This window comes from Manis pentadactyla, chromosome 8 (genome assembly GCF_030020395.1).
Source record: "Manis pentadactyla isolate mManPen7 chromosome 8, mManPen7.hap1, whole genome shotgun sequence".
NCBI lineage: Eukaryota > Metazoa > Chordata > Mammalia > Pholidota > Manidae > Manis > Manis pentadactyla.
In genome coordinates this window covers 28,061,503-28,080,970 of record NC_080026.1, presented here as the reverse complement: position 1 = coordinate 28,080,970, position 19,468 = coordinate 28,061,503, and the positions used below count along the sequence as shown (strand labels likewise).

General features: G+C 34.4%; 1 non-coding gene across 1 annotated transcript; it reads left to right on the top strand.

Moving 5' to 3' along the window:
• The first annotated feature begins 1,731 nt into the window (after nucleotides 1-1,731).
• Nucleotides 1,732-1,838, top strand: LOC118926170 (U6 spliceosomal RNA). The gene has a single exon (XR_005030358.2). It is a non-coding gene; the product is annotated as a U6 spliceosomal RNA (small nuclear RNA).
• The last annotated feature ends 17,630 nt before the right edge of the window (nucleotides 1,839-19,468 follow it).

The following is a 19,468-nucleotide window of genomic DNA, read 5'->3' as shown; positions in this document are numbered from 1 at the left end:
CCAAAGAAGGCTATTAGCAGCATAAGTAGAAACAAATTTCTTGTTTTTCCTTGTAAGTATTATCTTTTAACTTATGTTTCTTATGTGGGCTATGCCATGTGAAACAAATATGATCATTACTTGTAATGTAGAAAGACTTCTTAGTAGAAGAGATTTTTATTCTTATGCCTTTCATTTTTACTTCAGATTACCTTCTGTTCTGATTATATGTTTGCCTTTTATTAGGCAACTTTAGAGTTAATATAAACAGGTATCTCACTGATAATGCCAATGGCAGCCATAAAATTATTGGACAATTCCAGTAATTCATCTTAAAGCAGTATTTTAATTCTTTTTGTTGAATGTACTCATTATACTGTTAAGTCTACTGGCTTGCTAATTTTTTTTATTACTTTGACTAGGAAAAAGATACTTAGATATTTGGAAAAAGTTTTATAGTAGTCCCCCCCCTTATCTGCAGGGGATATGTTTTAAGACCCCCCCACACATGGATGCCTGAAACCATGGATAGCTCCAAACACTTTGCTATTTTTATTTCCTATATATACATAGCCATGATAAATCTTAATTTATAAATTAGTCACAGTAAGAGATTAGCAATGATAACTAATAATCAGACAGAACAATTATAGCAATATACTGTAATAAAAGTTATGTGAATGTGGTCACTCTCTCTTAAAATATCTTATTATACTAGAGTTACCCTTCTTGTGATGATGTGAGATGATAAAATACCTATGTGAAGAGATGAAGTAAAGTGAATGATGTAGGCATGGTGACATGGCTCTGGGATACTATTGACATACTGTCAGAAGGAGGACCACCTCCTTCTGGACCTCCATGGACCTCGGGTAACTGAAACCGCAGAAAACAAAACTGTGGGTAAGGAGAGATTACTGTATATTGCTGAGTCATAGAAAGAATAATTATTCACCCAAGCAATGAGAATCTCACCAACCATAAGGGCTGATGCTCATTTTGCAACTTTACAAGAGTACTGACTTCCCCTTCACTTGCTAGTGAACGGTACCATCAAGGGCCTGCAAACAGTTAACATCTTAAAAAGAAATGTTAGTATAGAACTCAGGAAATAATAAGCAAATGGTTGAGAGTCATATTTGTTAGAACCAGAGAAAGCATATAATGTAATACAGTGTTTTTTTTAGAAAAAATAAATTCCCCATAGCAGAACCATTCTTCCACAATACTTTTGGAAAAAATAATATACACTATCCAACCTATAGTGGTTCGACTAGATTTTTTTACTTTATAGTGCTGCAAAAGTGATACACATTAGTAGAAACTGTACTCTGATTTTTGAATTTTGATCCTTTCCTGGCCTAATGGTGTGTAGTTCAATAGTCTAGTGATGCTGGGCAGTGGCAGTGAGCCAGCTCCCAGGCAGCCACAGGATCTCGAGGGTAAACTACTTCTACACTTACAACTATTCTGTTTTTCATGTTTACTATTGTATTCCATAAATTACATGAGATATTCAACACATTATTATAAAATATGCATTGTTTTAGATAAAAATTGCCCAACCGTAGCCTACTGTAAGTGTTGTGATCACCTTTAAGGTAGACTAGGCTAAGATATGATGGTAGATAGGTTAGATGTATTAATATTAAATGCCTTTTCAACTTAAGATATTTTCTAATTCCAGTGGGTTTATCGGGACATAACCTCTTTGTAAGTAGAAAAAAGTGTGTATAAGAATGTAAGAGACTTGTGCTCATGTCAGCAGCACATATACTAAAACTGGAACAATACAGAGAAGAAGAGCATGGCCCCTGTGCAAGGATGGCATGCAAATTCATTAAGTGTACCATATTTTTTGGCTTCACTACTGAATTTTATCAAACATTTAGTCAAGACCTAATACCCATCCTCCTTAAAGTTTTCCAAAAAGTAGAAAAGGAGGGAATACTTCCAAACTCATTCTATAAGGCCAGTATCACTCTAATACCAAAACCAGACAAAGACACCACAAAAAAAGAAAATTACAGACCAATATCCCTGATGAAGATAGATGCAAAAATACTCAACAGAATATTAGCAAACCAAATTCAAAAATACATCAAAAGATAATCCACCATGACCAAGTAGGGTTTCTTCCAGAGATGTAAGGTGGTACAATATTCATAAATCCATCAATATCATATACCACACCACCAAAAAGAAGGACAAAAATCACATGATCATCTCAATAGATGCCAAAAAAACATTTGACAAAATTCAACGTTCATTCATCATAAAAAACTTAACAAAGTGGGTATAGAGAGTATGTACATCAACACAATAAAGGCCATATACAACAAACCCACAGCCAAGATCATACATAATAGTGAAAAGCAGAAAGCTCTTCATCTTAGATCAGGAACAAGACAATGATGCCAACTCTCATCACTTTTATTCAACATAGTACTGGAGGTCCTAGCCACAGCAATCAGGCAACACAAAGAGATAAAAGGCATCCAAATTGGTTCAGAAGAAGTTATACTGTCACTATTTGCAGATGACATTATATTATACATAGAAAACCCTAAAGACTTTACTAAAAATTATTAGAACTAATAACTGAATTCAGAAAAGTTGCAGGATACAAAATTAATACACAGAGGTTGGTTGCATTCTTACATACTAAAAATGAATTAGCAGAAAGAGAAATCAGGAAAATAACTCCATTTACAATTGCATCAAAAAGAAGAAAATACCTCAGAATAAACTAACCAAGGAGCTGAGAGACCTTTACTCTGAAAATACAAGACACTCGTGAGAGAAATTAAAGATAACACCAATAAATGGAAATTTATCCCATGCTCATGAATAGGAAGAATTAATATTGTCAAGACGACCATCCTGCCTAAAGCAATCTATAGATTCAGGGCAATCCCTACCAAAATACCAACAGCATTATCCAGTGTACTCAAACAAATAGTCCTAACATTCATATGGAACCACAGAAGACCTCAAATAGCCAAAGCAGTTCTGAGAAGGAACAAAGATGGGGGTATTACACTTCCTGACTTCAAGCTCTAGTACAAAGCTACAGTAAACAAAACAATTTGGTACTGGCACAAGAACTGACCCATGGACCAATGGAACTGACTAGAGAGCCCTGACATAAACCCACACATATATGTCAATTAATATATGATAAAGGAGCCATGAACATACAATGGGGAAAAGACAGCCTCTTCTACAACTGGTGCTGGGAAAACTGGACAAAGGCATGCAAGAGTATGGAACTGTATAATTGTCTAACTCCATACACAAAAGTAAACTCAAAATGGATCAAAACCCTGAATGCAAGTCATAAAACCATAAAACTCTCAGACGAAAACATAGGCAAAAATCTCTTGAGAATAAACATGAGCAACTTTTTCCTGAACACATCTCCTCGGGCAAGAGAAACAATATAAAAAATGAGCAAGTGAGACTACATCAAACTAAAAAGTTTCTGTACAGCAAAGGGCACCATCAGCTGAACAAAAAGGCATCCCACCATATGGGAGAAAACATTTATAAATGACTTATCCAATAAGGGGTTAATATCTAAAATATATAAAGAACTCATATACCTTAATACCCAAAAAGCTAATAACCTGATTGAACAATGGACAGAGGAACTGAACAAACGTATATCCAAAGAAGAAATACAGATGACCAACAGGCTCATGAAAAGATGCTCCATGTTGCTAATCATCAGGGAAATGCAAATTAAAACCATGAGATATCACCTCACACCAGTTAGGATGGCCACTACCCTAAAGACAAGAAACAACAAATGCTGGCAAGGATGTGGAGAAAGGGGCATCCTCCTACACTGCTGGTGGGAATGTAAATTGGTTCAATGTTATGGAAAGCAGTATTGCAGTTCCTCAAAAAACTAAAAATAGAAAAACCATTTGACCTAGTAATTCCACTCCTAGGAATTTAACTGAAGAAAACAAAATCCCTACTTCAAAAAGACATATGCACTCCTATGTTTATCGGTGCATTATTTACAGTAGCCAAGATATGAAGCAACCTAAGTATCCATCAATAAATGACTGGATAAAGAACATGCAGTACATATACATAATGGAATATTATTCAGCCATAAAAAGAAAAGAAATCCTGTCATTTGCAACAACATGGATGGATCTAGGGGGTGTTATGCTCAGTGAAGTAAGCCAGGCCGAGAAAGACAAATACCAAATGACTTCACTCATTTGTGGAGTATAAAAACAAAGCAAAAGGGAGGGAACAATAAAGCAGTAGACTCATAGACACTGTGAAGGGACTAATGGTTACCAAAGGGGAGGTTGTGTGGGAAAGAAGAAGAGGATTGAATAACACTGTTCTTATTAATGTTTTTGAATACACAATTGGAAGTTTAAAAAAAGGGTAAGAGACTTATAGTAATGGTAAGTATATTCTTAAAACCGAAATGATACTAAATACATTCATTTATATTTTAATTAAAATTTCAATTTCATTTAGAAACCATTTAAGGTCAGGTCTTATTTACTGCTTGCTAGAACATGAGTTCAGAAAATATTAGTACTATAAGATATTTCAAAGAGTTACCATTTAATTAATATTTTATGACTGTAATCAATTTACCTTCCATGAACAATTATTGCAAAAATCAAAAAGAAAGAGTATAAATTTCAGAAGAATAGGAAACAGTGGTTTTTAACATATTTTCTTGCATCCTAATATTTAAGGCTATCTTGAACATTCCAATAGTAATTTTCTCCTAAAATAGAAGCATCAAGAAACTAAGATCTAACTTAAGGAATAAGAGGGTTAATCAAAACCCAGAGCAGAGTTGCACTGACAAACTACAGTAAGCCTTGGAAATCTAATGTGTCATACGATAAACCCCTATTCCCATTTCATTTTCTTATTGTTGGGCACACATAATGGGAGATAAAACCAGTTGTGCATTGTCTACATAGTTCTAACAAAAAATACAAATTACCTTTTGCTCTATCAATGTAAAAATATAACATGGTTTTGGATTACACTTATGTATAGCTTTCTGTTTCTTATAGTTTATAACAATATTTCATAGGGTAATTTAATGATTAAATTACAACTATATTCCATACATCTGGGAGAATGATTTGTAGTATTATTAGACATTTTTTCCTTGTGCTCTCCAAATGTGTTGAGATACTATTGAGCTATTATTATTTGCCACACTGGATGAATAGTTTTATATTGAATTTACATTTTTTACATAATATTATAGAAGGTTTATAGCTTGAATTTAAGCACTGAATTTATGCAAAATTATACAGACTGGTTAAATGAGATAGATTTTTCTGTAGGGATTGATTTTGTGTATTATTATTATTCTTTGGTCTTCTTCCATTTTCGGAATTGTGGGCACAGAAACATATACAGATTAAAAGTGAAGATGAGTGGGATATTTTAATGAGTATCTGGCCTGAATATACTAGATTTAGGACACTGGCATTTGAGTTGAGTTGTTACTTTACTGGATTTACTGGACAATCTTAGGACACTATATATATGTATATATATATGTATATATATACATATATATATATAGATATACACACACACAGTGGTTATTCCTGTTCCCTTTTCTTTTTTGTTTTGCACATAGGATCATTGGCACAGTATTTTAATATTTCTCCATTCATTTTGTTGATTTGTTGATTACTTTGTTGATTTACTGATTTTGATTATTCTGTTGGTTGTTGATTGTCTAGTTGATTACACCTAGAAAAGTAAGACCAGAAGTTTTGTTGAGTTTTGTATTTGTAGCCTAGTAAAGAGTTTGCTCATAGAGTGTGTCCAATATACACTTGTTGAGTTAAAAGTCTTAATATAAATAAAAATAGTCTTGGAAAGCCCACATTTGATATCTGTTTTAGAAATTAAGAATTATCTTTCCTATAGATATATGAAACTCCAATACAGGGATTGGCAAACCTTTTCTATAAAGGATAATAATTTTTTAAATTTTGCAAGGCACACAATCTCTGTCACAACCAATTCAACAGTATGGAATAGTGTTAAAGCAGCCATGGGTTATATATATAAATGAATGTGTTCTATATATATATATATATATAAATGGCTGTGTTCTAATAAAAGTTTATTAAGTTAAATAACTTTAATATATTATATAGCAATTATATAACATAATTATAGAATATCTATATAATAATTTAAAAAATGATAAACTTTAATAAAGAAGGTGGCAGACCCAATTTGGCCTACAGGTTATAGTTTGTTGGACCCTGCTGTAATCAGTCAATTAGCAAGCCAGTCAACATTTTATTTCTTTTTTGTGCACCATCAAGGAAATGTGTGTAATATTATAACATTCTTTGGATGTTTTGAGCACAGGTTTGAAGACTTTGAGTTCTTTCTAGTGACAAGGAAGCCACATTTTAATATACACAGGAGGCAAAGGTATCAAACATAATCAAGCTATTGCTATAACACACTAGGTGACAAAATTTTTCCTAAATGAAGTTCAAAGTCATTCAAAGAATGAAGTTAGTTATAAACAACTTACTGACAATGATAGCATAAACCGCTCTTATTTCTTGAGTATGGAATGAATAGAAGATTACATATGATAAGTATTGCATAGAAAAATCATATTTGTGCTGTTTTGAAATTTAGGACAAGCAAAATAGGGATGTCAGCATGGCATTTAAAAAAATACTTTTGTATGTGTGAAATTATGTTATCTGCCCTATCCGAAATAAAACTCAAAAAGCCCTGCAAAGAAAACAAACCAACACCTTGACTAAACATGCCTTTACACCTTCAGATTGAAACTCAGTCTTTATCTGTCTTTATTGCTCGTGCCTCCTCAAAAGCAGACACTACATTTCAGGCTTTCTATTCCGTTAACTTTTAATTACTCTTCAACAGATTATAATCTAAACCATTGAAATCACTCATTCTAAAGCCACTATAATCTCCTCAAAGCCAAATCCAACAATTTGCATTTTCCTTTGCTGCCCAACCTTTTCTCACAAGTCATTCTTTTGATGCCATTCCCTTTGTTTTATGATAACAGGAAGCATGGTGTGCCTTGTTATTCTTCTTGTAAGCAATAATGTAATGTAATCCCTTATCTATGAAGTAGAATCACTTGGTAGCAAGTTCAACTCTCTCAAATTGCTGCTTTTCATCCACTCCCATCTCTGTGCCTTCAGATATGGTTTGCTCAGGACTGCAGATTCTCAGTGATAGAGCTGAAGCTCACATCTAAAAATTCAGATTCTGACCCAGTCTCACTGTGCCACACTTCCTCTACATAGAAATAGCATTTATCTCTCTGTTCACCTGCTTACTGATCCAGCAAGCACTGGAATACTTTCCATGTATGAGATACTGATGAATGATAAACTCAATACATTGTCCTTCCAAGCAGCACTCTCTTGTAGGAACAAAAGCAATTTTAAACAAGTAATAACAATGTAACATGAGATTTATAACTAAACGTTGAGAAAATGTTGATGAAGGAAGAATATTTACAAGTGGTGTACATGATTAAGAAAATTGGAGAGATAACTTTGGACCTAAATTCTTAAGGAAATATGAAAATAGAAGAAGAATAAATGTTTTCTAAGGAGAGAAACAACATCCTGGGTAAAGTTGAAGTACATGGAACACTCAAAGAGGAGATGGGTCTAGTGGGATAATAATGACCAATATAGTCAAAAGTAGTGTGATGTTAGAGGGTGTAGCAGTGATGGTGTTGATGATTACAATAGAAGATCATGGGGATTCTAAAATAAGGATGTTTCTGTGCCACCAGGAGATTCACTACTATTTCAATATTCTAATTTCAAGTTTTTGACCAACAGCGATTTTAAAACTGCCCTTTTGCTGCTGGGTAGTCCCACCTGGGGGGTCTCTCCCTGTGCCACTAGGCAAAATGTCAACCTAGATGGGGATGGGAGGGCTCTTGACCTTGATCAGGAAAGAATGCAAGAACAGATTAAACAAGTGCAGGCAAAAAAGGGATTCATTAAAGCAAAAATAGTAGCAAGTGTCAGCTTTGTGCTGAGCCAGGAAAAGTTGCTCTTTTATTTGTGCAGCCATGGAGGAACAAGAGGTAGAAAAGGAAAGTTAATCGAACTCCTTAGCATGGGTAAATTCCTTGCCTACTCTTAAAGCCAGGGTCATCTGGCTCCCAAAGTCTGCCTGGTCTGCCTGGTCTGGGAACTATGACCCTACCACTCTCGAACTGGGAAAGCCACGGAGCACTGGATGGGGGAGTATATGTTCTGAGAACTTCCCAAAGCAAAGGAAAAGAGAGCTTGGACAGGCTGCTGAACAACATGATCAAACTGCCACAGTTCTGTCTATGTCACCCAGGCAACTAGAACATCCGAGCCCCTCCCTACTCAGAGGTTCCTGCGGCTGCTCCCCTACTTGTTGAAAACAAAAACAAGGAGAGAGAAAAGAAGTATGCTAAAGACTAGAAGATTGAATGAAATAGCAAAGGGACAAAGACACTTATCACTGGTGGTGGATGTCAGTGAGTTCTTGTCCTTGTCTTGGAAAAGAATTCAGAGACAATGTGCAATAGACTTTAAATGGCAAGAAAGTGTTATTTAAAGCAAAGTATGCACTTGAAGGGCCGTGAATTGAGCGTAACCTCAGAGAAGGGGCACAAAGCAGGTTTTATTTAAAGAAAGTACATACTCAGGAGGGCAGGTGACCTCAGAGAGGAGGCACACTTAAGGATTTAAGTTTTGGGGTTCCATTAAGCCATTGGGTAGGAGTCAGTATGAGGCATAATGTATACAGGTGATTAATAACTCCTTTGAAGTTTTGTCTTATGAATAGGGTTATTTAGGTGAATGTGTTGATCCAGATCTTGGCATTCTTTATCTATGTTGGTAGTCCACGACAAGGACGAGAACTCACTGACATCCACCACCAGTGATAAGTGTCTTTGTCCCTTTGCTATTTCATTCAATCTTCTAGTCTTTATACTTTAAGTGTGTCTTTAAGTATTAAGTGATTAAGGTGTCTGGAAGAAGGGGGAGAACAGAGTAAAGGTTAAGTTAAAGAACAAACTGGGCCTTTTTCTCAGGCTAAGTGGATTTTACAATGGCATGACCCTTGTCCCATTTTCCTGCTCCACCTCACTTTCTTTGATGTGTGGTAAAACTTCTTAGTTCATGTAATCTATATGTTTTGCCTTCTCTGCTCAACTGAGTATTAATGAGACAGGAATTCTCCTTCTCTTTGTTTCTCATATAAAATATGTATAGCCCAGTCCTTCAGGGTAGGGCTGTACAAATGTTTCCTGAATGACGGATTCTCCCTTTCAACTACACCAGGACAAACATCTTAACCTCTTACCCACTAACATGGAATTCACAATATCCAACCACATTCATTCTTCTTTCTCTTTGAACTTTCCCAAACTAGAAGTAGACGCCATGGAATATCTGCTCTTTGCTATTAAGAATACCAGGAGCTGCATCCTTATGCACAAAGCACCATCGAAAATCATGCTCCACGAGGATGTAGTACCATATCACATAGCACACATAAAGACTTTGTTTTCTGGTTTTAAAAAGTCTGGAAAATATGACTAAAGAAGAATGAAGTGAATGGCATTGCTATTTTGCATCACTGATTGAAAGCCATTATTCATCAATTTTGTTCCATCTGCCAAACTTCTGTGAAGCTTTTTAACAGAAGCGTCACTGTTATGTGAGAAGAAGAGTAAGGCTATTATCTTAACAAAGCTTTTGTAGTTGCCATCAATGTGCAAACCTTGAATTTTTATCTTCATTAACTTAGGGCCATGAAATGTAGGCTTTCTTTGCTTTCAAAGACTCTGACTTTATTTGAGATTCAGTACACACACCATAGTAATTAGAACATGATCATGACTCTTGAGTAATGCTTTTGAAGGTTTGCCATTAAATGAGGCTTTTTATTTCTGGTCCACACAGCATAACACAAAATGAGCTGACGGTGGTGGTAATTATCTAGTGAACTCAGTCATTGTAGAAAGTCAGGCTGGGAAATTTACATGGAAATAACCTCTGTTATCTCTGTGACTGAGTACCTAAGAATACAAGTTCTTAATTTTACCAAATTAATTGTAAACAGAGTATGTTCTATCAAAGTGAACTTTTAAAGGCATTATGATAGAAATCAAAATAGTGCTTACTTTGGGAGGGTATTTATTGACAAGGGGCATGAGAAAAACTTCTGGACTAATGGTATTATTCTATATTTAGATGTGGGTTGTGGTTATACAACTGGATGGTTCATGATGTTGAACACTTAAAATTAGAGCCCTTTCTACATCTCCCTTTATATATTTTCTTCTTCAATTAAAAAAACTAAGAATAGAGAAGAAGACATTATGAAAGTCAACTATTATTTTTGAAACTCTGCTGTGTAAGGTAATATTTGGAGTTAGAAAAATGTAAAAGCATCACAGATATCTAAGAGTTCATAATCTAAAATATAAATATTAAAAGATTTGGATGCCCACTAAGATTTTAAGTATTTCAGAAATATATGAAGGCACACATTTATAATATTTGAAAGGTTAAAGTTTCATGCAAGTCTCATGTTGATTAGATTTGGATTTCCATTTTGTCATTAAATCCTTAATTAAGTTCATTTAGAGAGATAATAACTTCTACTTGCATATACAAAAAAAATAAGGCCATCTGTGAGGTATAGGTAAATGCTTTAGCCATATACTCTTTATACTTTCAGTGATATCCTTTTTAGAATCATTAACAGCAAACTTTTATTTAGACCTAAATTAAAGAGATGATAATTAAGCACAGGTACCTTCTTGTCTTTAACTTAAAACAGGATCATACACCTTCTACCCATGACTGTTTTCCAATAGGTACAATGTGTTCAGTTAAAAAACAAACACAAACTCCTTTATCAAGGACCAAGCAAAGTTACTTTACACTATTCAGGTATAAATATCCCTTTTTTCTTAGTTAAAGATTTCTTCCACCTCTGTGATTAATTAGTACTTCTTCTGTTTTTTTATTTTTTCATACTTTTGTTTAACCTTAACTTTGTATAACTCTTCTCAGGCTTTCCTGACTTTCCTTGCTCATGCTTATGATGGATGTGCATATTTTGGATCATGTTTAGCAACATGTGCCCCAACGGTCTCTCAATGTTGCAATTCATCTGGATTTAGTAGCAGCTGCCTCAACAGCTGCCTCATTTTCTAACCCCACAAGAACAAATGACTTTTATTTCGCCCTCAAGGGTCACAAGGAACTGAGCAGGGGAATCTTCTTACCTGGCACTCTAAACTTCTTCCCTTCTTCACATGACCTGCTCCAGGAACACTGCTACCTTGAGAAATATTCAGGCAAAAAAACTAGCACCATGTCAATCACTTTCAAGAGCTGTCTCCCTGTGGTTCAGTGGTGACAATAGGGAAGATCTTCAGGTTTCTCTGGCTCACGCAGAGTCTAGACAAAAAATAAGATGTCAGTATTTCCTTCTAGCAGCTACATCCAGTTTTATCTAGCAACTTCTGGGAGTCCCTTCTGGCCATGTATCTTGAGATCTAGTATTTAATTCAAAGACAACAACAAAAAAAGCTCGGTTCATATTGAAATACACTGTAAGTACCATCATTAAGCCAATTCCACACTTAACAGTCCTGATTCTTGCCTTAGTCCTGGACCCATTAATTATAATGGATATTGGGAGCACTCATTTGAATTCCTCACTCACCTAATTCCTAATATATCCATTAAATCTATGTAGTTTAACCAACCAGAAACCTGAGTATCATCTTCAAATTTTCCCTTTTCATCTATTACAATCACTCTCCCCAGTCATTCACCTAGTCCTATCTGGCAGCTCTTAAATATATCTCAACTACTTCTCAAACAATTTCTCACCTGAATTATTGTAATTAAGCAACTAATTAGTCTCTCTGGTAACAATTTTCTACATTTTTCTTCTGCTCTCCATACTATAGACAGAATACCTTTCTAAAAAGCATATTGACCTATCCCATTCTCCAATATCTACATACACCTTAGTGGGACCATTCTTATTTGCCTAGCTTATCTCTCTACCTCATTTCCTTGCCTTAAGGACATTTTGCCCTTATATTTGCCCCTGTATTTTCTGCCCCTGTATTTGCATTCCCTCAGAACCAGGTTTTTACTATCACCCATAGATTTTGAGGTCCCGTTTCCCATACTGCCTTATGTCTTGATCTTCACATAAACTATTCATTCTGCTTAGAATATTCCTTCTTCCTTTTCTCTAACTCACCCTCCCCAATCAATGGCTGCATCCTACTCTTTCTTCTCATAAGCTTTCCCTGAATAACCCAAAGTGTTATGTATGCCCCTTTCATATTCCTCTACCACTATTTACTCTTGCTTGCCACTGATATTGTAAGCCTCTGTTTACTTTTCAATGTACCTGGACATTAAATTCTATGAATACAAATGCTATGACTTGTTCTTAATTATCTCTCCAGGGCTTATTACGTATAATTGATTAACATAAGTAGGAGATACATTAATAAATGAATATGTAATTACAGTATTGATGATGAGAGATAATAGAACACATGAACATTTTCAGGAGAAAGCCATTTCAAACTGCCTTTTCTCCTATCTGATAGAAGAAAAGATCATGTAGATTGACTTAACAAACATATGAACTATTTAGTGACCACTGAACTCTGTACAGAATTCATAAATATATCTCAAGACTTTTGTATATCAAAATGTAATGCCTAACAATGTAACCTTTTTCATTTAAAAAATCATATTTGTTGTTTTTAAAGAACCATCTTCATTATCTTCGCAGTTTTATTTATGGATTTCTTAATAATTGTTTGTTTTTTTTGTCTAGGCACTGTCAAATAGAGGTATCTGGGCAGTTTAAAAAATAAAAAAGAATGTTCTTTGAATGGAAAAAATATGGAAAAGAATCAGGAAGATCCACAAAGAGGTGGAAAATTCAGAATTTTTGTAGTGGCATGACTCAGTTGAAAGGTTTAAATCTCAAAACCAAAAAACTAGTGTAGACATTTTTCTAGTTTGTAATACAATTATTTGAATATCATCAGAGTAAAGAAGAAAACTGGAAAATACAACCATGCAGACTCTTTGTTGAGTTTTAAGGTGAGAGCCACAGACACACATGAGTATTGATATAAACTTATTTAAATACTTATTTAAATACTTATTAAATAGGAAAGTCAGTTAAATATGACTTAATTTTTAAAGGCTTATTAATAGAGTTAATCTTAGAAACCTATCATCATCTCTGAAATTTCTTTCTATGAACAAATGTGAAAGGATAAAAAAGAAGGTATAGATTCTCTTTGTTTCACATGAAGCTAAATATATATATTTATTCATACACTCATAAAAAATCTTTTACTGTTTAGTTTTAAGAAATGTGTTGTTCACTTCTTCCTACTTGGAAATGGAAAATATTTGTAATATATCAACCTTGCTTTTTAATAAACTTAAAATATTTGAAAACAAGCATTTGACTTTGGTTTTCTACCCAGATCTCCCTTTTTGTTTTCAACTAATTTTCTCCTCATCTCTGAGCTCAACAGTGCTAAATCAGAGTGGATTATAAGTCAATAAAACACATACATAAATAGAAAAGTGCTTGTCGTGTATGTACATTATTTGCCAGCTAAAAAAGTTGCCATTCACTGGTTAAGACTCTAAAATAGAAGGAAAGAATTTACTGATACAGAAAGGCATTCTGAAGACCTGTATTTTCTTACCATTTCATTTAATGTTTTAGGATGAAATGGCAATGAGAATAGCTGAAGGGGAAAAATGTAGTCTAGTGTGACAAGATAATCAGTATGCGGTGTGTCAGGAAATCTGCTTTAGAGATTGTCTTTCATAATGTTGAGGAAGGAGTATATAATTACAGTCATCTGAGCACCCAAAAATACCATGACAACAGGCACACCTTATAACTAACCAGGTATCTGTGGAATTAGTAGACAGGAGAAAATAGTACTGATGTGCCAAGTTTAATATTTTATTAACTGTCTGTTGGAGAATGTTTCATTTACTAGGATGGTCCCATGCAGATTTAGATACCTACTTTCTAGAGTCATAGATAAGTTCCCATATTTCATATACCTGTAATATACGGAGGTAATGTAGCAGGAGAAGATGGGAGGATGGCTTAGAGTGGCTTCATGGGAGGCCCAAGTTGGGACTCTGGGAAGCAAAGGAAAAATGTTTAAGTAGAAAGTGAAAATAAAAATAGGAAAACAAGCGAACAAACATGAACAATTAATTCACATAAGAGAAAAAGCCATTGCCTGAGGTAAGGGGTTAGAGGTGTTTCTCAGGAGCATGTAACTAATGCTTTAGAATTATCTAAGGAATCAAGCACAAGTCTGAGGATGTGATACAAATGATCTTCCATGCACACAACTAAACCCTAGAAAGGTGATCCAGATGGCCAAATCTTTAATTCTTCAGTGACGATGAATGAATACTATGTATTTGGATGTGGGTGGCAATTTAAGCACAGACTTCATACTAACTAATTTTATATGGAGATTTTATAATTTTTTTTTCTCAAGAAGGATTTGTCCATATTTTGGGAAGTCTCAAGTACCCTGAGAGAAAGAGAATATCCTAGGAAACTTCTTCTTTGGAGGATATCTGTAACCACCTCTGTTAATTATAGAAGATAGTTTACTTCTCAAAACAACATGACCTGTATGAAGTCAGACAAGCTCTCGGCTGACATTTCATCTTGTGGGCAGGAGCCAGGCTCCATGCCTTCATACTACATGCAGATTTTATATTAATCTCTGCTGTGGTTAAACTGATTCCTTCACTAGACTTGAATTGAAGCAGGTATTGATCATCCCTCTCCATGGATAGAGGAATGGGTGGGGATTACAAAGAGATTTCTTCAAAAATGACCACCTTACAGCATCTCCTCTTTCACCCATGCTTGAACTGGCTGAGGGGTACACCACTTGGGACAATAGTTTTCCCCACGGTCTTAGTATATTTGGTAGTTTTATCTTACAAAACTTTTCTAAAAGCATCATCTCTTTGTTGTTGGATGAAATCTCAATCATAATGCATTATAAAACAGTTCGGTTGGGTATGGAATTCCTAGATTTGAAATAATAATCCTTGAGAATCATTAATATCCTTAAGCATATCCTTGTAAATTAATAATTCCAGAGAAACTTAAAGTGATTGTTTCCTTTCCTTTTTATATAACTTCCAATCTTGCCATTAGGCCCTTGCTACATTTCAGAGTCAGTGTGATTGTTGATTTTTTTTTAATCTTTAAATTTCTCACCTTATAAACTCTTAAATTTCTACCCTTTATAGTTTTTAAATATTTTCCTTGGCATGGATAATGCTTCCCTTCATGACTTTCAGTTCTAGGAAATTAAATTAAATATGAAATTTAATATGAAATTTAATTTGCCATTTTCTCTCTTCCATTTCTTTTTCTTTTTGGAAGAATTCTTAGTTGCATGTTAAGACTTAATGATCAGTGCTCTAATTTTCTTTCCTGTTTTCCATCTGTTTGCCATTTTGTTTTAATTTCTATATTATTTTTTCAAATTTATTTTTCCATCTTCTAAGATTTTAGTTTTCTCTCATGTTCTTTTTTGTTTCAAAATACTTTCTTACTCTTTGAATATTCTTTTTTGTTTTTCAAATGACTTCACATTATTTATTTTTCTTTATGGATTTTAAGGTTTTCTTTTTACTTTTTTTGTTCTCTACATTTTCTGTTTCTTATTATTTTGTTTTTGTTTACTAGTTGTGAACTAGTTTTCACATTAGGGGCTTTTTTCAACTCTTTGACCACCATTGGATATTCATTCATATTTAACAGTGAGACACTTAAAAATTTGTTTGTAAATCCAAACCATGGGTCGAGTTTAGACTTTAGTGTTCTTTCTTTTAGTGTAATTGACCATTTTGTTGGAGAAAACTGAAATCTTAGTATTTGACTTCTTGAAATTCTTCCAGAGGGACAGAATGGACTATGCTTGACCTCAGTTATCTGGGAGCCAGATGAGAAAAAGTGTTGAGATTCCACTACTGAAGAACATAGATTTTTCTCTTAATATTACTCATTTTGGTCCTCATTCCTCTCTTTTGTCCCTGATGTCTATAATTCTTGAAAATGTCTGGTCCCTTTCTTCATGAGTAATCCTTTCATATCATGCTCACTTTATTATCATGGAGGAGGGGATGTGGTCCACTTTATTTGCACATTTGAAGATTTTCAACCAATCCTTTCTTCAATCCACATTTCATACTCCTTCCTGTTCTACACATAAATTCTGAATGTCCCTGGGTCCTTCAGTATCTTACTCTTCTTTAGCTACTTGCCATGCATCTTAGAAAGTTTCAGCTTTCTATGAACTGCCAGATTAGTTGCCACACCTTATTTTGCTTTGCAACATTTATAATTGCCTTTCATCAGCACTTATCATCTTTCCTATTCTTGTTGTCTTTGAATGTACATCATTTCCCCTGCTAATCTGAAGTTTGAGAGGGAGTTTAGAGGAGAAAAGAGGAGATGGAGCAGAGATCAATGTGTGTTCTCAATCCACTCTATATAAAGCCAACTGTATTAGTTTTCTAAGAATGCCATAATAAAATATCACAGACTGGGTGGCATAAGCAACAAATTTATTTTCTCACAGTTCTAGAGGCTAGAAGTCTGAGGTCAAGGTGTCATCAAGGTCTTCCTTCTGTGTGTGCCTTGTCCTAATCTCTTCTTACAATGGTGAATATTGTATTAGGGCTGAACCTAATAACTTCATTTGATCTTAATTACCTCTTTAAATACCCTATCTCCAAATACAATCACCTTCTGAGGGACTGGGGTCTAGGACTTTGATATATGAATTTAGGGGACATAGTTCAGCCCATAACACCATCTGCGGTGGAATTAAGAATGATTCAAAAACTTAAGGCAAGAGAACATTACCAAGATGTGTAAGAATTTTGGCAGCAGATGTCAATACACAGGAAGGGAATAAGAAGGTTGAGATGCACAGATTGGACGAAGCTGCAGAAGAGTGTGATGCAGGGGGACAGGCTGTGTATGAGCAGTCTTATTCATGTACAAAGCACAGCACTAAATCTTCTTGGAAAAAAAAAAATTTCAGCCAGAGAGATTTGAGTGCAAGCAATCAAAGACCAAGCCCATAGGTAAAAATATAGCATTACAGCATCAACACAGGTGAACAGAGAATGTCCAGAAGGATTCATTTACAGATTTATAAAGCAATGGTCAATAACAACACAGGGGAACAAAGAGCAGGAGGAAGACCCACTTGATTTTTGTCACGAAGCATTTGTTATACAGCTGCTTACATTTTCAACAACCAACAAAACTGAATTTCTAGTGACTGTGAAGTTTAAAAGGACATGGAGGATTGTTAGATCTGATTTCCTAAGTAGTTGATATTATAAAACTTTCCTTAATTATATTAAGCTTGCAATGGTGTCTCTTTAAGTAGATTTAGGTTGAGGACTAACATATTAAATCTTCTTTATATTCTGCCACCATAGTCCTAACTTTTGTTATATTTTTTTCTCTCTTAGCTTGTCTCCAGTTAATGAATCATATCATTGTTTATCCCAGAAAAACAAATGTTTCATGTCTGTGGTAAGTCATTATCTATTCTATAGCAGCATCAGCTGCATATGCCTTGTAGTCACTAAAATTATGCTTAGCCAATTCAGCTTAAACTGTAATTCTATTATTCTATTTTTCTAAAATAAGAACTAATAACACAGAATACACACCTTTACCTTGCTACCATTTGCAATATCTTGCCTCATGTTAGGAAAAAAATATGAACGGCATATTAAAATGGGCTAAAGAACCTAATGGCAGTGAGACAATTATGTGACTATTAGAGCTGACAAGTAAATATAGTGAAAGTTGTCAAAAATCAGAGATACAATTACTTAATACAGATTTCAATTGTCTGGACATGGATAAACCTGTGAAATTGCACAAGCTGTTTTAGGAGACTGGTCCTGGTCCCTCCATTAATCAGAAAAATGTCTAAGTCTGAATATTGATTGACTGGTGATTTGCTTTTCTTCCTTGGAGCATTTCAGGAAAATGGCACTAGAAAGAAAAAAATCCAAACTCACAAAATCTGGAGCTTGGAGTAAACATGAAATGAGAATGCAATCCTTTCTGAGGATTGCACAATCAATCCTTGTGCTAAAAATGAAATATTTCCTATATAATCAAAATATCAAAAGTTGGATTTACCTTTTTTCACACATTTGTCATTAATTACAGTTTTAAGTGCTATATACTCTGAAATCTTAGATATTCAATTCAAATTTAGGAATTAATACTTATCAAGATTAAATCAATTCTGGTTGTATTTTTATGTATATGTCGTTTCATAACTTTAAACTATGCAAATATTTCTATTATGCATCCAAATATATATTGGCAGTGTTTAAGCCTTTTGGTCCATAGGAAGATACATGTAAATATTTAATAAATTATAAATACTTCCTCAAATTTATATTAAATACAAAGTTATGATATAATGAGTTAAACAGTAGATTTCAGTAGCTGGGTATACCTTTTATTCAAAACCTAAAGTGTTGAAAGGTTGGGGTGTTTTTTTAACTTTTTGAATGTATGTTTTCTCAAAAACATTTCAGGTTCCCTTGCTTATTGAATATTCATTGACATTTGTGGAATAAGAAATATAACTTGCCATGCACTGTCAATAAAAACCTGTTAGTTCTATATTATTGCTATGACGTTACTACAGATATCGAAGAAACTACTCTATTGTAGATAGATACTGTTTTATCAAAAGCAAATGAAAGTAAGATATTTAAAATGCAAAACTGCTCAGGCTACTGTAACAGCCTGAGAAAATTCACCTGAAAAGCAGTCTTAAACTAGAAGCTATGTTTCTACAGCTCAAAGGACAAGGAGGTACTTCAACTGGCCCATTCTCAAATGCAATGCAAAACGATAAAATCTGTCTTCTGTAATCTTTATTCTATGCCTCTTCTTTCATGACAATATTTTGGCAGTTAACAAAACAGTGATTCAAAAATTTAGCAAGCAGACAGCTTACTAAAAATCCTGAAGTCTGAGTTTTACCCCAAACACATAGAATTGCAATCAGTAGTATGTTGGGGAGGAGGAGAGGGAGAGACAGCCAGCTTCAATATATTTCACTCCGTAGCTGTGAAGCATACCAGAATTTGAGAATCACTGTTTTGACATTCTAGTCTTTCTGATTTTTCCTTACTATACCTGATATCCAGGGTTCTCCTTGAGATGCCTGATCACTCACTGCCTTTCAGAGTGCTGTTACTTTACCTCCTGTGCGATTGATACTTACTCCTAGTATCTTGTCCCTTAAATCCAACATCATGGCCTCCTCAGATCAACAATTACCTAA